We start from the raw sequence: 17,467 nt of genomic DNA, 5'->3' as shown, positions 1-17,467 counted from the left end.
GGGAAAGAGAGAGAGAGAGAGACAGAGAGAGACAGAGACAGAGACAGAGAGAGAGAGACAGAGAGAGAGAGAAGAAAGGAAGAAAATATTACACAGAAAAAAAACTTAAAGAAGACACAAGAGAAGACTCCATAACTTTAGATACGACACCAAATACACAATCCATGAAAGAAAAAAAAAATGTGGTGGCGGACTTGTCCCAGTGGTTAGGGTGTCTGCCTACCACATGGTAGGTCTGCGGTTCAAACCCTGGACCTCCTTGACCGGTGTGCCGCTGGCCCATGCGCAGCGCTGATACGCGCAAGAAGTGCTGTGCAACGCAGGGGTGTCCCCAGGTAGGGGAGCCTCACGTGCAAGGAGTGCGCCCCGTACGGAGAGCCGCCCAGCACGAAAGAAAGTGCAGCCTGCCCAGGAATGGCGCCGCACACATGGAGAGCTGACACAACAAGATGACGCAACAAAAAGAAACACAGATTCCCATGCCACTGACAACAACAGAAGCGGACAAAGAAGACGCAGCAAAATAGACACAGAGAACAGACAATGGGGAGAGGGAGAGAAATAAATAAATCTTTTTTAAAAAATGCATGTGCAAAAGACACTAGTAGGAAAATCTTTTCAAGCACCTACAGAACATACATCAAGATAGACTGACCTTATACTGGGTCATATAACAAAGTTTCACAAATTTAAATGAATTGAAATCTGCAGAATATCTTCCCTGACAACAGTGGAATGAGATTAGAATCCAACAACATAAAGAAAGCAGGAAACTTTCTGGATGCTAGGAAACTAAACTATCACTTCTAAATACTACACCATCAAACAAGAATTCTCAAGATAAGTGTAAAAATATATTGAACTGGATGAAAATGAAAACACAACATAAAATCTAAGCAGTGTATCTAAAATAGTGCTTAGAGAGAAACTGGTAGCAATATATATTTATATTAGAAAAGAGGAAAAGTCTCAAAACAATAATTTGACCTCTCATCTTAAGGACCTAGACAAAGAATACCCAAAATAAACCCAAAGCAATTAGAAGGAAGGAAATAATAAAGAGCAGAAATCAATGAAATTGAAAACAAAAAATAAATAATACCAATCAATGAAACAAAAACTTATTCTTCACAAATATCAGTAACACTGGCAAAATCTCTAGCAAAAGAAAGAGAAAGTACATTACTAATATCAAGAAGGAAACTGGTCATATCACTATGGACTCTGCAGACCTCAAAAAGATAATGCTCTAAACAAGACCCAGGGATGTGAGTCTCTCTGGATCCTTTTTCTTCATTATAATAAGTGCCCATATCAGTCCTTCTCCCTCAAAGACTCAGCAAATCTTCCATTAACTAGTAGGGAAATCCCATCAAGTCATTTCTTGAGGTCCTTCCACCAATGCTTAGAGTTGAGAATGGTGTTTAGACCTCCATGTAATGCTTTTACACGTGAAAGAAAGATTATTTTGAATTAAGAAATAGAATGCTTTCTCAAAAAAGACTGACAGTTAAGATTCTTGCTCATTGGGGTATACTGGAAACTAGTTTGAGAATGAATCAAAAGTGTGGAAATGTTCTACCTGTACACTAAACTTACATCAGTATTGTGCCATTCACAATATCGTCAATGGCAAAATCATCATCGTGTTCACACCGGGTGGGTATTTTGGAAAAAATCATTAAATTAACATTCTCCTTTATGGCCAGAATTCCCACAATATTTTAGTCTCATTGACGTGTGTTATATAATTCTCAGAATATGTTTTATGCAAATTATCTCCTCTTTTTAAAATCTGAAAAACTTGTGGTAGATTGGATCTGTGAACTCATGTTTCTAAATATGTAATCAATACACAAAGAAAATTATGATAGTCATAATGTTACTTACAATCAGAAAATATCATATGACATCACTTTCATATTAAATTGCATATAATATATTAATATAGAGAGGATTGTGGTTGGATGTATCTATCAGGACTTTTAAAAGTTTGTTTTTATAAAATCTGTGGGATTGCCATATTAAAATGTTACTAATTATTTGTGACATTTCTGTAAATGATTTATTTGTTTAATTAGGCACTTCACTTTTAGTCCATGATTTAGGTAGAAGTTTTAATATTTATTTACATAGATTTTACTATATCATTCATCATTACATTCTAATCTTACACACTAATCTTAACATCCTACAAGCTGATTATTCTCTTTATGGCATGTATATTTGTAGATAATAGATTAATTAATCTAGATTTTTTTGGAATATAGAAGTTATGTGAATATTTTGTAGCTCTATCAGTCTGTAAAAAGCTAATATTCCAAATGGTACAGGAGAGGGAAATTTCCTGAAAGTGGAGAACAGAGTGTGCATCTCATATACTTTCTAAGTTTATCCCTGAAGGGCCCTAGGTTCCTTGAAAGCACAACCGATACTATATAAAAGAAAGGTATTCATGAGAAATAACGCATTGCTTTATACTTGGTACTTTTATATTGAATATTATTCAGGATATTCTTTTTAAAAAAATTACTTTCAATTGAACATTGTGAGCTGAAGTGGTATTTGGTTCATTCTTTGGAATACTATCACAGATGCATTCAAAGTGGCTTGAATTCTCCCAGTGAATACAAAAAAAATCTTGGAAAAAAGTTTGCTCCAGTTTCTAAAACAAAAGAGCTTATTGCTGGGAAACAAGGGGTCCTGAAGGTTGATGTACTCAAGCCAGGTACTCAATCTAAAAAGCACAAGTCCACAGGTGAAAGCTCTAATTAATGCTCCTTTAAAAGGAAACAAAAGTGGTAACTGGCAGCAGTGAAAGGTTTTAGTAACTTGGATACCAGTTTACGGTCTTGGAGAGACTGTTTCTAGGACTTGCTGGTGGTGACCATTCAGGTGACACAAGAATAGATCAGAAATTCTATTAAGAATGCAGCCAGCACAACAGGGAAGCTGGTAAAAGTTACCCAAATCAATCGCCCCTGAGAGATTTTGATGGTTTCCTGATCCTCTATATAAATACACTTGTGCACATACACACACACACACACACACGAGCATGGAGGACTCAGCATAGTGGACTAAAGGGACTTTATCCTTTGGGGCATTAGCCAGGTGTGCTACCTGCACTGCGTGCTGCGTCTGACGTTGACCACCTGGAACCAGCTCGGGCTGCAGGTGCTGTGGACAGACGCCCTGAGTCCCCCTCTCTGAAGGCAGAAAGCAAGTCACCACCCCACCTCTCCTCCAAGACGCCTAACGGAGCTCCCCTGGAGAGAAGTAGCATGGACTCGGCCAAGGGCCCTTGAGCAAGGAGCAGATTAAATGCCCACGTTTCTGGAGAAGAAAGCAAAGAAGGATAAGGAAAAGGGGAAGGTGCTCCCAGGACCCCAAGTCCAGTCTGCAACAGGAAGAACATTCCAGGACACAGGCCAGGGTTAGCCATCACCCATCAGCACAAGAAATTCAGCTGAAGTCAGAGTGACCTCCAAGGAAGAAGAGACAATGGAAGGTTCTAAAGCCCTCCTGGAAGAGAAGCCTTTGCTGACTACTGGGCCCTGGTGGTGGCATCACAGGGCTCATGGGAGAGTCTGCAGGGAGAATATACACCTTTTAAAATTACTGAATTTATGAGAAATCAATGCATTATTGCAGTAGAAAATGTGCATTCTTATAGTAAATAAGATAAAATTACTCATTACCCAACTATACTGTGTTAATTTTGCTAACTTGAGAACTCCAAATTTGAAATTGGCTTTTCTGTTTACAAAGACTTCATACACTTCTTTTATGTTTGAATTTGAGGGTGGATCCTGCTTTTCATGGTTAATATTTATTGTTAAATTTCATATATATATACATATTCCCTTAGGTTAGAGTGGGTCTCAATTTCTGAAGGGCATAAATTATTATTAAGATATTAATACTGCAACCAAGATATTTCTTTCAATATCTTACCCATTTACACTATTAACATCATTTATTTTGCTCATAATTTCTGCCAAATATTTATGATGCTGCCACTTCTTTTGATTAAAATTTGCTTTATTATAAATGGCTTTGAAATTTTTTCTTATATTTATTCATATTCTTTTGCTGTTTTATTTCCTCCATGAATTTTCTTGATGTCCTATTACTTTTTAAATCTTAAGTTCTTTCCTTACCAATGAGTTGAAATATTGTCTTATACTTGCTAGTATAATATTGCATTTCATTCTTCTCTGAAATATCTGGACATTACATCCTCTTGTGTCTGCATGAATCATGGGCAATGACTTATGAGATTTCTAAAATTGGATGTGTATGAATAGGTATGATTTTCAATCAAATTTGCACGTGCAAAAGTTTGGAAAGTTTCTAATTTCCTGACTATTTTTCGAGAACTTGAATTACTGGTCTCATTGTGATGACAAAATCCCCAGTCATCCTAAGATTTTCCTGTATTCTGTTTGGTATTGCACTTCTGTTTTGTTCCACTTAAAAGTTTAATATGTTTTTGATATTTTGTGATTTTTTTTCAAAACAGCCAACATCCTGAACAATATGTTGAAAGATCCATCAAACTCAATCATTCATATTTAATCCATACTTATATAACTATTACATATTTGTATAAATATATATGTATATTGTGTCTACACAATTATATTATGCTCTGTTTAACAGGCTTTTCTGCTACATTGCTCTCTGGTGATTTGTTTGAAAATGAAGTATTTTGTAATTAAATCTTTAAATTGCATTTAATTATCTGGGAAGTATTTCTTCTCATTTTTAACTAATATTTTTATCAACTAGCTTGACATTTCCCTGTTTTATTCTTCTAACTTAATTCTAGATTCTATCTGTTCAAGTATAGGAAGTTACAGTCTCTTAAATTTATACATTATTTTGCAAGGATTTGCAACTTTAAAGTATACAGCTTTTCTGTAAGAATACAGATCATTCTTTTGATTTCTGAATACTCTCAATAAATTTGTTTTGTTCTACTCCAAAAACTCGTAACAAATGGGGCTATCCTTAGTTGCTTTAAGATTTCCACCTTCATTAGAATCATTTAAAATGATTTTTAAAGTTTATGATTGTTAAATAGGAAAGATTAACTATCAGCTGTTGTAAACGCCTGAGTTTTCACCAAGGAACTAGAGGCAGAAAGAATATTTCACAAGTTCCTCTGCCCAACAATATTCAGCCTTCTTTCTGTTTTCCTAATGATAAATCACACTACTCTGTAGGTCTACTTATGCCCTACATCAGATAACTTCTGTCCCTTCTTTCCCATTTTGGAACATTACTCCAGGAAATCTGTTCCCAGGATCTGAATTTTTTCTCTATATAAAGGATTTCCCACAAAATGCTATACTTTCTCTCACATCAAAAAAAGAATCAAAGCAAAATGCCTCTCCTTTCACTTCTCTAGTACTGCTTGATTTGTCTGCTTTCTTTTACAGAAAAATTCTTCAAGTTTATCTATTCGCCCTGCCTCTCGTTTCTCCAAAAATCGCTCACTTTAAACACATCTGGTTTTCCACCCACACTCTACTGACACGCTCTCCTCCACGTCACAGTGATCTATCTACACGATGCAACACTCAGTGGTCAATTCCCAGACCTTACATGACCTGTCATCAGCATTTGACACATTTGACCACTCTTTCCACTTTGAGCATTCCTTTATTTGGATTTGAAACTCTACCCTTTCTTTCATTTTCTGCTCAGTTAACGGCCCCTATTTCTCATCTCTTCTGCTGTACCTGCCTCTCCTCCCCAACCTCTGTTTGATATTGTGCCCTCAACTTAGTTACAGGAAGTCCTCTCTTCTCTATTCACTTCTAACTTTGTTGACCTTATCACAGCTCAGAGCTTTAAACAGTATTTGTGGCATGATGATGCCCCAATGCTTAGCAGTAGCTTAGATTCCTACCCTGAAATCCAGAATGATTCAACAGTTGTTGTTTTTCTTTTTTTCACATCTCTATTCAGATACCTAAAATTCATGCTAAATTTTAAATATCCAGATCAACTCCTTAGTACCTTTATTTCAACATGTCTTCTTCTAATGCTAGTGAATGGCAACTCCCACTTCCAGTTTTTCAGGGAACTAAAAAGAAACAAAAAGAAAAGCCACATCTCCTCCTTTCCAACTCCGTGTACATTCTACAAAGAAATTACATCAGCTCTATCTTCAAGGACATACACAGAATCATGATCATGTTCCTCACTGCAACCACTACGACCCTACACCATGCAATCACAATCTCTCTCCTGGATTACTTCAGTGAGCCACTAACTGGTCTCCTGCAGGAGCAAAGATTTCCGCATAATCTTTTTTTGAAAAAAAAAAAAGAGACTGACAGAACCTGTAAAGCTATGGAGCATATCATAGAACTTCTCTACTCCTAAAAAGTTAAAGTGTCCTTCAACCATGCAAAGAAAACTGCAAAGTCCTTACTACTGCTCTTACCTGCACTGCCCTCTGGCATTCCTCCACAATGGCCCCCTGGGGTGCAGAGTGCCAGCACATGCCATTCCCCCTATTGGGATAATTTCCCTCCAGGAGCCTGGATTGCTCCCCCCTCACATCCTTCAGGTCACTCCTAAATAACACTCTAATAGTGTGGCATATGCCTTTATGTTGAGATACAAAATCCTTCAATATTTCCCATCTACTTTCTTTTATTTTTCTCAGTTATTAAAACATGGCATGTTTGCCTTCTTTATTTCCTGTCTCACTCATTGGAGAAGAGAAAATTTTTTTTATATAAGCTTAATTTCCATGTCTTTTATTGTACTTAAAATACATTTTTCTTTAGGTATTCTATCAAAGACATTAAGTTGGATGAAAACATTTAAAATGATACACTTTTAAAGATATCTTTCAGTCTAGCCATAATTTATTTTACACTAATATTTTCCCCAAGTTTCTAATTAACTCTGCTAATGGAGTTATTATCCAAGGCCCATATTTTACTGCCAAGATCCAAAAGAGGCTGAAACATCTGCTTCTTGGTTCACTGGAGTCAGTTTTCATTACATTTCCTGGGACCAAATCACCCAAAAGGAATTTTTCCAGGAGGACTAACCCATTCTCAGTAATGCAGAGAGTCAACCTCAGAGGAGCCTGGTCCCCACTTAGAGCCTGCTCTGATGTTCTGAAAAGCGGCTACTCACCGAGTCCGCTGCCTGCCAGGGCCCAGGGCTGTGCTCAGTGCTCTCACGCGGTGCCCTGCTGATCAGCGCTCCATTTAAAGGAGGGAATGTGCGGAGCTAAGTCTCTCTAGAGGGGAGAGTTGTTTTTGCTGCAGAAGTTTCATTGTCTGCAAAGGGATTTGCAGTTATTAAAGAGGACAGTTTTGTACCAGGTGTTCAGCAATTACATTGACTCAAGAGAGGACAACTATTGTAACTTTCCTTTGATTCACGTAAGACTTCCAAGTGGCAGATCTAAACAAAACTTTGCTGCTGCCGGTGACAGAGAATGAATGTTGATGGAGCCACATGGGTAAATCGACACAATTGGAAGTTGGAGGCCTCTGAATAATTTGCTGGTAGTTGAGAAGTATGTACTGCTCATGACAGTCCCCAAGATGAAATTGTTAGCTTAAAAAGTCATACATTTTTCTAAAGCTTTTTCACCCACTTAGTGTCTATCTCACTCCAACCCTGCCATAAGCATGTGGATGACATAGTAACTATCCCCTCCCCACTACTCCAATTGCTCTACCCCCCCCTGGATTGAAAAGTCAAACAACTTCGCTTTTAATTTCAAGGCCATACCCTGGCCATGTCATCATTCAGCAACACTGCAACCAGGAGAGATAAACTCAGACCTCCTTCTATCTCACCTTGACCTTTTATCCTACTTATTGTATTCTCTTTCTCTATGGTTCAACTTCTTCAGCAATGATTGTTCCTTTTCCTTTGCCTCCCCCCTTCTCTACAGATGTTTGCATCTATTATGGTCTCTCTTTCTTCCACAATAGGCCAGAATCCATGGCTGAAAACCTGAACTACTCTTTCATTATTACCAACTGGGTCAGTATCAAGGAAGTTAGCCAACTGTTGTTTTCCTTACCATCAGATCTCAGGGCAGAGTTCAATCAATAGCTTATTATGTTCATGAGCCAATCTGAACTTAATGAGGAATTAAATTGGTGTTCTTTAAGCTCTCAGTTGCAACAACAACAACAACAACAAAAAAAAAAACAGTCCACTGAGATCCCCTCTACATGTCTGGACCTTTAGATTGTTTTAATTAGACCAAACAATCCATAAATTAAGGATTTTTAAGGATGATAAACTGCTATTCTTATTCAGGCATTTTGCTGTATTAGTGTTCATCTGTTAATACCATGTGTCAGGGTCAACAAATTTGTTCTGCTTTTGGCTTTCAAGCCTTATGGTCCCTGTCACCACTACTCTCCTCTGCTATTGTGGACAATACATTTTAAAAATGGGCATGGCTATGGTCCAATAAGTTTTATTTCCACACAACCAGTGGAGTCTAGCGATTCAGAATTGACACTTGATCGGAGTGTCTGAGTGTCTGAGACCAAGAAATACTCAGTGACTTCTAATTAAATCTGAAGACAGGAAAACTAGTATAATAGGTCTTCTAGTGGTGATTTTCTATTTCACTCATTTTTTAGACATTTACTAATTGGAATTATTCTATAAGGAAGAGTTGTCCTTTCTCCCCCATTTATTTATTTATTCAGTTACTTTATTTATTCACACCAATATAGACTCATGATATTATTATATTCTTTGGTTATGATTCAACACTGTTATCATTTCCTACTTTAAGGCTACTTATTGTTCCAACTCACTGGGATCTCCTTCAGTTAGGCTCCTGTGTCCTTTTTCTAAATAAGGCCTTTATTACTTTTTGCCTCCAGGTTCATTTTGTATTTCCCTTGTATCGGCCATTTCTTCAAGGAGCCCTGATTCATTTTATTAGAAAATGGAATTTAGAACACTGCTTTTTCTGTTCCTTTACCACAGTAGCTTTCTCCTGCACTCTAGTTCACATTCGCAGCCACACTTTTTACTTCTGGTTTTCTTTATACAAATGTTTAAGGAATGCCTGCTGTGTGAGAGGCTCTGCAGCTGAAATCTCAAGGACAGTTACCAGTCATTCCCCAAACTTTTCCTTTTCCTTTTCAGATATCTCACTGCCATTACAAGCACAGGCTCCAGAGGGCAGGCTTTCCACCCAAATGCTCTTCCTCAGGGGCGGTATTTTCTGAATTAACAGGAAAGGCACTTCCAATGCAGTTTTGAAAGAACAATGTGTACCAACTAGAATTGGGCCATAGTAGGAACATAAAATAGTAAAACAGAAAATGACTTGATGATTCCTGACACCATTTACAGCATGTCCCCAAAATTAAATCAAGGAGAGGTAGAGCGGGATCCTCTGGTAACTGAACAGAGAATCTGACTCATTTATTGCACCACAGGTATTCCACACAAGGCCCAAACCTCTGGAGCAGTTGTTCTCTGGTCACTGGTGTTTTCCTTGACACATTCACTTTATTTTTCTAGATATCTTATTTGCAAAAACTGATTCTAAGGTAGTTCTCATTCTTAATTCTATGCTATCAGTGGGAGGCTTTCAAGAGACTCTCTTTTCAAACTTCCTGACACTGGTGGTCCTTTAGAGAAAAGAGAAACGGGTATTCCATGCAGGAACCAGCCATTGGAAGAGTTCCTGGGGTAGCCCAAGAGGGCTGAGGGCCTGGAGGCCTGGGCGAGCAGTTGGCACTGGGCTTCTCCCCAAGGGTGTGCTCAGCATGGTCACTGCCTGAAAGCATTTTTCTTTCCCTGAATCTTTTTTCCTTCTCTTCCTTATCATATCTGTTCCCTTCACTAGTTCAGATTCAGATTTATTTGAAATCAGTGTACATAAAAACAATTGACTCACCCCCATCCACACTGAGCATGCCCCACACCACTGCTGGATCATGTAAAGGCCTCTGGAGCAGCCTGTGGACCCAGCTCTGTGGTTCTGGTGACAGCACTTTGGCCTTCAAGATTCAACACCATACGGGGATTTGGAGGAGGATCCACATGACCCCACTCTTCTCTGAAATGTTGGAAATGAACAGTCTAACTTTACATATTTTACTAGAAATGTCTCTACTACTTTGATTTAAAATTTTCATGGTGTTTTCTTTAAATGCAGGAGGCTTCATGAAGAATTTCTACTTGTTCCCCATTTAACTACCTCACCTTAGAATGACTGCCATAACTGAGGGTCAAATGAATAGCCTACGAGATGGAAATCTTAAAACCAGACCATAAATTTTTTCCTGGCATAAATCTCAGTGAAACTAACAAAAGGTGAAAATAATTTAATTAATCATAAATAATAACTACTTGATCCACACTCTGTTGAATTAGCTTAATTATGTGAGCCAGTGGGGATATTCATTATTGGATTTTTAAATTGTATAGTAGACAGTTCTTTGTTTTGCTTTGATTTTTTTCTGATATAGTATTTGTCACCAGGAACATATTACAACAGAAAGGTTGTTTTTTTCCTTAAGTTCTCCTTGTGATCTATTGACAGAGAACAACTTTTCCCTTATAAAGTGCATCCCATACTCAGCCACATAGGATTACAATTAAGACAATTATTTCCAATATCTGTGCTGGGTAAGCATTCATTCAATTACCCTAATTAACCAATATGCACCAAAGCCTGAGATATACTAAAAATACTGTAGGAGACATAAAAGATGGTGATGTTAATTTCGTTGGGTGCAAGTGTTTATTAATATTTCAAAGTATTGATGAGCTGACATGTCTGTAGACACAGTACTATGACTTTATTTACTGCATAAATGTCTATGACTGATCTCTGCAAACCAATAAAAATGAAATATTTGCAGTGGAAAGTCAATTTTTTTTTTTTTTAATTTCTCCCCCCTACCCTACAGTTGCCTGTTCTCTGTGTCCATTTGCCGTGTGTTTTTCTGTGACCGCTTCTATCCTTATCAGCAGCACCGGGAATCTGTGTTTCCTTTTGTTGCATCATCTTGTTGTGTCAGCTCTCCGTGTGTGCGGTGCCATTCCTGGGCAGGCTGCACTTTCTTTCCCACTGGGCGGCTCTCCTTACCGGGCGTGCTTCTTGCGCGCGGGGCTCCCCTATGCGGGAGACAACCCTGCGTGGCAGGGCACTCCTTGCACACATCAGCACTGCACATGGGCCAGCTCCACACGGGTCAAGGAGGCCCAGGGTTTGAACCGCGGACCTCCCATGTAGTAGGCCTATCCACTGGGCAAAGTCTGCTTCCCAAGTATTATTCTTTAACATAGAAATATTTACACTATAAATCTAATTTCAAGTAGAGTATATACATATATCATGCTATAATTATCCATGGTTTATTGAGGAGTCTCAATTCATTAGGATATTAACATGAAACAGTTTTATTTTTCTCTAAATCTGCCCTGTCAAGCCCCCCTTTCTGGCTGGGTTTTAAGACCTTAACAAAGTTTTGGCTAACTTACATAATTTTGAGTCACTGTCACTTAAACTGGCATAGTCTGTGTCCATCAGGATTCAACCAGAGAAGCAGAACCAGTAGGAGATAATGTTAGAGCGGCTGTTTGATGGATAGAAGATAGCTACATGAATACAGAGATAGGTGGTAGATTATTCATGTATTTCAGTACTTGAGGAATTGGCTGACAGTATTTTGGGGCTGGCTAAGCAAGCCAGGTCTCTAGGGTCAGCATTCAAAAAAGGAAGATAATAAGTAGAGTGAACCCTCACGGGCACAAGCGGAACTCTGCCCACAGACAGCAGTGAAGAAGGAAGATCCAGAGGGAAGGAGGAGACATGGTAGACCCTCAGAGTCTCACTCAGGAAAGGCCTGGACCCTGTTTTAAAATGATTATCTGATTAGGCCAGGCCCACCCAGGATAATCGCCCTGGGAGAAAGGCTTAGTGGCCTGACTGACATCTGCAAACCCCCTTCATCTTTGCTCTATCCTCTTGGATAGAAGCAGGTCACAGGGATGGCCCACAGTCCAGGGCAGGTGAGAAAACCAGAGCTGGAGGTACTGGAAGTCATCCTCGAATTCTGTGCACCACACCCTCTGATGAAGCTGACTTTAAACTTCAGTGTTAACCTTGAGGGGGAGCTCATCTCCTTCCCTCCTTCCCCTCTTCAGGAAGCCTGCGTGGCAGGCCAGTATTGTTCTTACACACGTTCCTCTTCTGATCTTCTTCAAATGGTTCTCCTACTTCCTTCTTTTGGACATGAGTCCAGACTCAAATTGTGATTATTAAAGGTGGTTTCAGATACACAGCATAGCATCTGGAACAGAGCATGTGATACTTGAAGGAGCATATAAGATGGTATTAGATATGAGTATATAAATAAATATTATATATTAATATTAACATATTCTATAGCAGAAATATAAAGCATTTTGAATGTCATTGACTGTATAGTAGAGTAAAATTACTCCAATTAATAATCCGTTGTAACCGAAAAATATTGACATATACATTTGTTATTTCATTAGGGTATCAAACTTGAATACTAAACAGGATTAACACAGAATATGAAGATCAAGTTCAGAATAATTGGCAAATAACCACAAATAAGACAACATTAGTAGGTCATTTAAGTGTGGATGAGAAATTTAAAAATCAGAATTATAATTTGTGTTCAATTTGTGCACTGCAGTAAATTGAGATTTCTTTCAACATGCACAAAAATTTAAAAACTTTGAGAAGCTGTAGAAAGATGCCCACATTCCAAATCCTATGCGGCCAAATTCACTAAATCAGCTGCAAATGGAGGGGAAATTCTCAGTATATATCTCCATCTAAGGCTAGCTTATAATGCTCAGGGAAAAATATATATTTTCAAAGATTAGACAAAAGCAAATTAAACAGATACAGCTTATTACATTGTTAAACCACAAAAGAGGAGTCCTTTAATGCATGGCCTGATTTATTTTGTCACTAAAGGAAGGGCGTGCTCTCAAGCTGCCCAGCACTGCGCAATGGAACTCTTTAAAGATTGGACGGGCTTCAGGCCTTTGCTGGCAATTGCTGTTGAGACAAACTTTCACTCTTCCTGCTCCACCGGTCTCTAGTATATATGATGCAGCCCATTTTGCTGAAAATTTTCAGGGCCAGAGGAAGGATGTTTTTATCCCCTGTATTCTCAGGTCTCTTTCTTTACTTTCATCTCTACCCAAGGGAAGACATACCCTCAAGCCAACTAAGCTGAAGTTCCACTGCCCCTCACACAGTACCATTACAAGGACCTAGCAGTTCTGTCTTCATAATGCTGTGTTCTTTTTTCTTAAAGAGGAGGGCCTCAAATTTCAATAAGCTGCAGGTGCAACAGGAATTGGACCTGAGGCTGTTTCACCTCCCTTGTGGAATGCCCACACAAACCGTTCATTCCGCAGGCTCTCTTCCTACCTGCTTGGGATTGACTTGCTCAGGTCAGCCTCCCTTGTGCTCTTGTTGCAAAGAGCATCTTCCTGTTTTTCCCCTACTCTAGATTACCCTCCCCTCAAAAATGAGTGGTGAAATGAAGGGTTTCAGTGTGTGGTTTGCATGGGAGACTGCAGTGTGCTTTCATTCCACTCAATTTAGACAGAACTAATTTAGCAGATTGATAAAAATAAAAATTTAGCCTTTTGATTTTGTCTAGAATTGTGCACTGGGCTTTAGAGCCAGAGGCCACATAATGATAATACATTTATCTCCACTTAATAATTCCTCAATTTTACAATTGTATTTTATGCTTAAAATTCAATGGAGGCGGCGGATTTGGCCCAGGGGTTAGGGCGTCCGTCTACCACATGGGAGGTCTGCAGTTCATATGCCTGGCCTCCCTGACCTGTGTGGAGCTGACCCATGCACAGTGCTGATGCACACAAGGAGTGCCCTGCCATGCATGGGTGTCCCCGCGTTGGGGAGCCCCACGCGTAAGGAGTGTGCCCCCTATGGAGAGCAGCCCAGCGCAAAAGAAAGTGCAGCCTGCCCAAGAATGGTGCCGCCCACACAGAGAGCTGACACAACAAGATGATGCAACAAAAAGAAACACAGATTTCTGTGCCACTGACAACAACAGAAGCGGACAAAGAAGACACAGCATATAGACACAAAGAACAGACAACTGGGGTGGGGGTTGCAGAAGGAGAGAGAAATAAATAATTAAATAAATGAATAAATCTTAAAAAAAAATTCAATGGAGGAGAGCAGATATGTGGCTCAAGCAGCTGGGTGCTCTCCTCCCACATGGAAGATCCCAGGTTTAGTTCCTGGTGCCTCCTAAAGAAGATGAGCAAGACAGTGAGCTGCTGTGACAGACTAATGGGGCAAGCTAATGCCATCAGATGACAGAATGAGAAACCACATTGAGAGACACAGCAAGCAGGGAGTGGATGTGGCTCAAGTGAATGGGCACCTCCCTCCCACATGGGAGGTTCCACGTTGAGTCCGTGGTGTCTCCTTAGAAAAGAAGTTGAGACACACAATGAACAGACACAAAGAGCAGAGAGCAAGTGCAAACAACGGGGTGAGTGGTGTGGGAAAAACAAGTATATACAATAAATCTTTAAAAATTCAATGGATATTAAATGTGCAGATAATGGCAATGAAAATGTACAAAGTAAGACCACTATTAATAAAATTAATTCATTCAGCATTCATTCAGTCAGTACATAAGTAAAACTTCAGGGAATTAGTTTGGATACTGCAAACAGCTCATATCCCTTGTTGTGCTGAAAATACAATAAACAGACTTAAAAGGGGGTACAGAGCAACCTTATTCAGCTAAAGTTGCATTAATGTAGTAGAAGCACTAAAAGATTTTGCTGCTCAGAAGGATGACTGGGGAGCAGCTTATGTGGCTGCTTGAGATAAAGGGAAGGTGTTGGGATAATGAGGAGGGAGAAAGGGGACAAGATTTAGGCTTGATATGTGCATTCTGCGCATTATGGAGCTAAGGGGCTGTCCTTGAGACCCAGTTCAGTAATTAGCAAGCAGGATGTGGATGTAAGATTGTGGTGACGATGAGCAGACTTTGCTGCTGTCAGCTTGAACACTTTGTTAGATCTTCCTCCCAGGCTGGGGTACAGTTTTTAACAGTACTGCAAGGGATGATTGGTATGTCAGCCAGCTTCACTTAACCTCTGTTTCTTCTTTATAATGATAAAATGGAAGCTCAGGAAAATCAAGATGATTAGTATAATCCTTTATCATTCCAATTTCACATCCTCTATACTAACGACTACAGGAGGTTGCATTAACTTATCTTTTTAGAGATCTTGAAAAATGACTTTCTAAATACATCATTAGAGAAATTAGCAAGTTTACATGGGAAAACTGTTACCAATTTTTTATTAATCAGGCTATTTCACCCATCTTGTAGTGGTTTTCTTCTCTTCTCCCATATTTTGGTTTTAATTGTAATGATTTAAAGACTGTAATTATAATAAAATACATATATTTTCATATATAAATTTCTCACCCACATCTTATTGCACAAAAGCAGCAAGGTTTAATAATTTTCAGTTATTTTACTTGCTGGTTTTATCATAATAATATATTTATTCTTTCAATTTTATTAACCACCCTGACATGAAAGTTAAGAATTTATCTCACTTACACTGTCATCACTTTTTCCTTTTTCTCACAGATTTTGATAATTACAGTATTTGCTGTTTCTTGTATTCTCTCTTTTTCTAAGTTTGCAGAACATCCCTAAAATTCTATTTCTCTTGATATTTGTATGCAGAAGAATAAAGGTGGATCCCTGCCTCATACCACATTAAAAAATTAACTCAGGATGGATCAATCACCTAAACATGAGAGCCAAAACTACAAAAATCCTAGAGGACTACACAGGGAAATATCCTCAGGGCTTTATGTTAGGCAATAGTTTCTTAGACATTGCGCCAAAAGCTACAAAAGAAAAAATAAATTAGTCTTCATCAGAATTCAAAGCTTGTGTGCATCAAAGGACTTCATCATGAAAGTAATAAGACAACCTACAGACTGGGAGAAAATATTTGGAAACTACATATCAAATAAGGGTTTAATAGCCAGAATATATTAAAAAAATCTACAGCTCAACAACAAAAAGACCAACAATCCAATTAAAAAGTGGGCCAAAAAGGAGAGGGTGAATTTCAGGGTAAACTATTATCCACGTGGTACACTAGTGCTCCAAAATGTGTTCACTGAGTGGGGTGAGTGTGCCACAATGATGGGGGAGGCTGGTGATGTGGAGGAGTAGGCTGGGGGGTACGGGGTACATGGGAAAATCTTTTCTTTTTTTAATGTAACCTTTTATGTGACATGTATCGTCAAAAAATACAATTTACAAAAACGATGGGGGTTGGTTAAATGGGAATCTCATGGTTTTTTAAATATAAATTTCTATGTGATCTATTAACTTTAATTTTAGAAGTGTGTATAAAACAAAAAAGAGACACAGTAAAAGTGTGAGGGTATGCTCTCCAAAATCCAAAGAGCTCATCTGTCACTCTACCTCCCTGGTAGAAGCAATGCACTTTAGAGGGGATATGCCAAAATGCCAGCTATGCTACTCAAAATATGGTCAGGAAGTAACAATGTATTAGTTGCTTGTTAGAAATGTACATCTCAGACCCAACTCCAGGGCTTACTGGATCAGAATCTGCATTTTTGTTATTGTTGTTTAAGAATGGAAAGTTTATTTGTCTAATAAGCCAAATAGGATGCAGGTAGTGTCATGACAAATATATAGGAAAATGCAGACTGACACAAAGCAGTAATTTAGTTTAAATGAAAGGAAATCTCTTTTAGTGATATGACATACTTCCAAGAGAATATTTTCTTCAGTTAATTATGCATTTAACAAAATACAAGATGGTAATGGATTAGTTGGAAGTGAGTGTGCATGAATTATCCTTAAAAATAAAACTCTAGCTCTATTAATACTTGCCAATTAAACACTATCACTAAAATTTTCAAATAAGTGCAAAAGGAGAGAAGAGTTATTCACGTTTTTGTTAACAGTCCAGAGAACAATGGTTACTACAAATACAGCAGGAAAACTTTTAGAAAGACTGATATAGAACATAACATATGACTGAATTTTAGTGTCAAATTGTGCTAAATGCTCTTTAGTATGGCACATTTTGAACTATGATGTGGTTTAATGCCAAGCTAGTTCCCAGTGTGTTACAGAATCACATAGATTACTATACATTTTGGGTTTTTTTGTATATTTCTTAAAGAAATCAATTTTACTGATATATATAAATAAAGTATTTAATTTATCCAAAAAAAATGTGGGCCCAAGACTCAAATATACATTTCTCCAGAGAAGATATATAAATAGTAACGAAACATATGAAACCTGCTCAAAAGCATTACCACTGGCGAAATGGAAATCATAAACCTAATAAGATACGATTTCACACCCACTGGAATGGTCACTGT

This window comes from Dasypus novemcinctus, chromosome 22, assembly GCF_030445035.2.
Source record: "Dasypus novemcinctus isolate mDasNov1 chromosome 22, mDasNov1.1.hap2, whole genome shotgun sequence".
NCBI classification, from domain to species: Eukaryota; Metazoa; Chordata; class Mammalia; order Cingulata; family Dasypodidae; genus Dasypus; species Dasypus novemcinctus.
The sequence above is the reverse complement of the archived record's forward strand: the minus strand, read 5'-3'. Positions refer to the sequence as shown.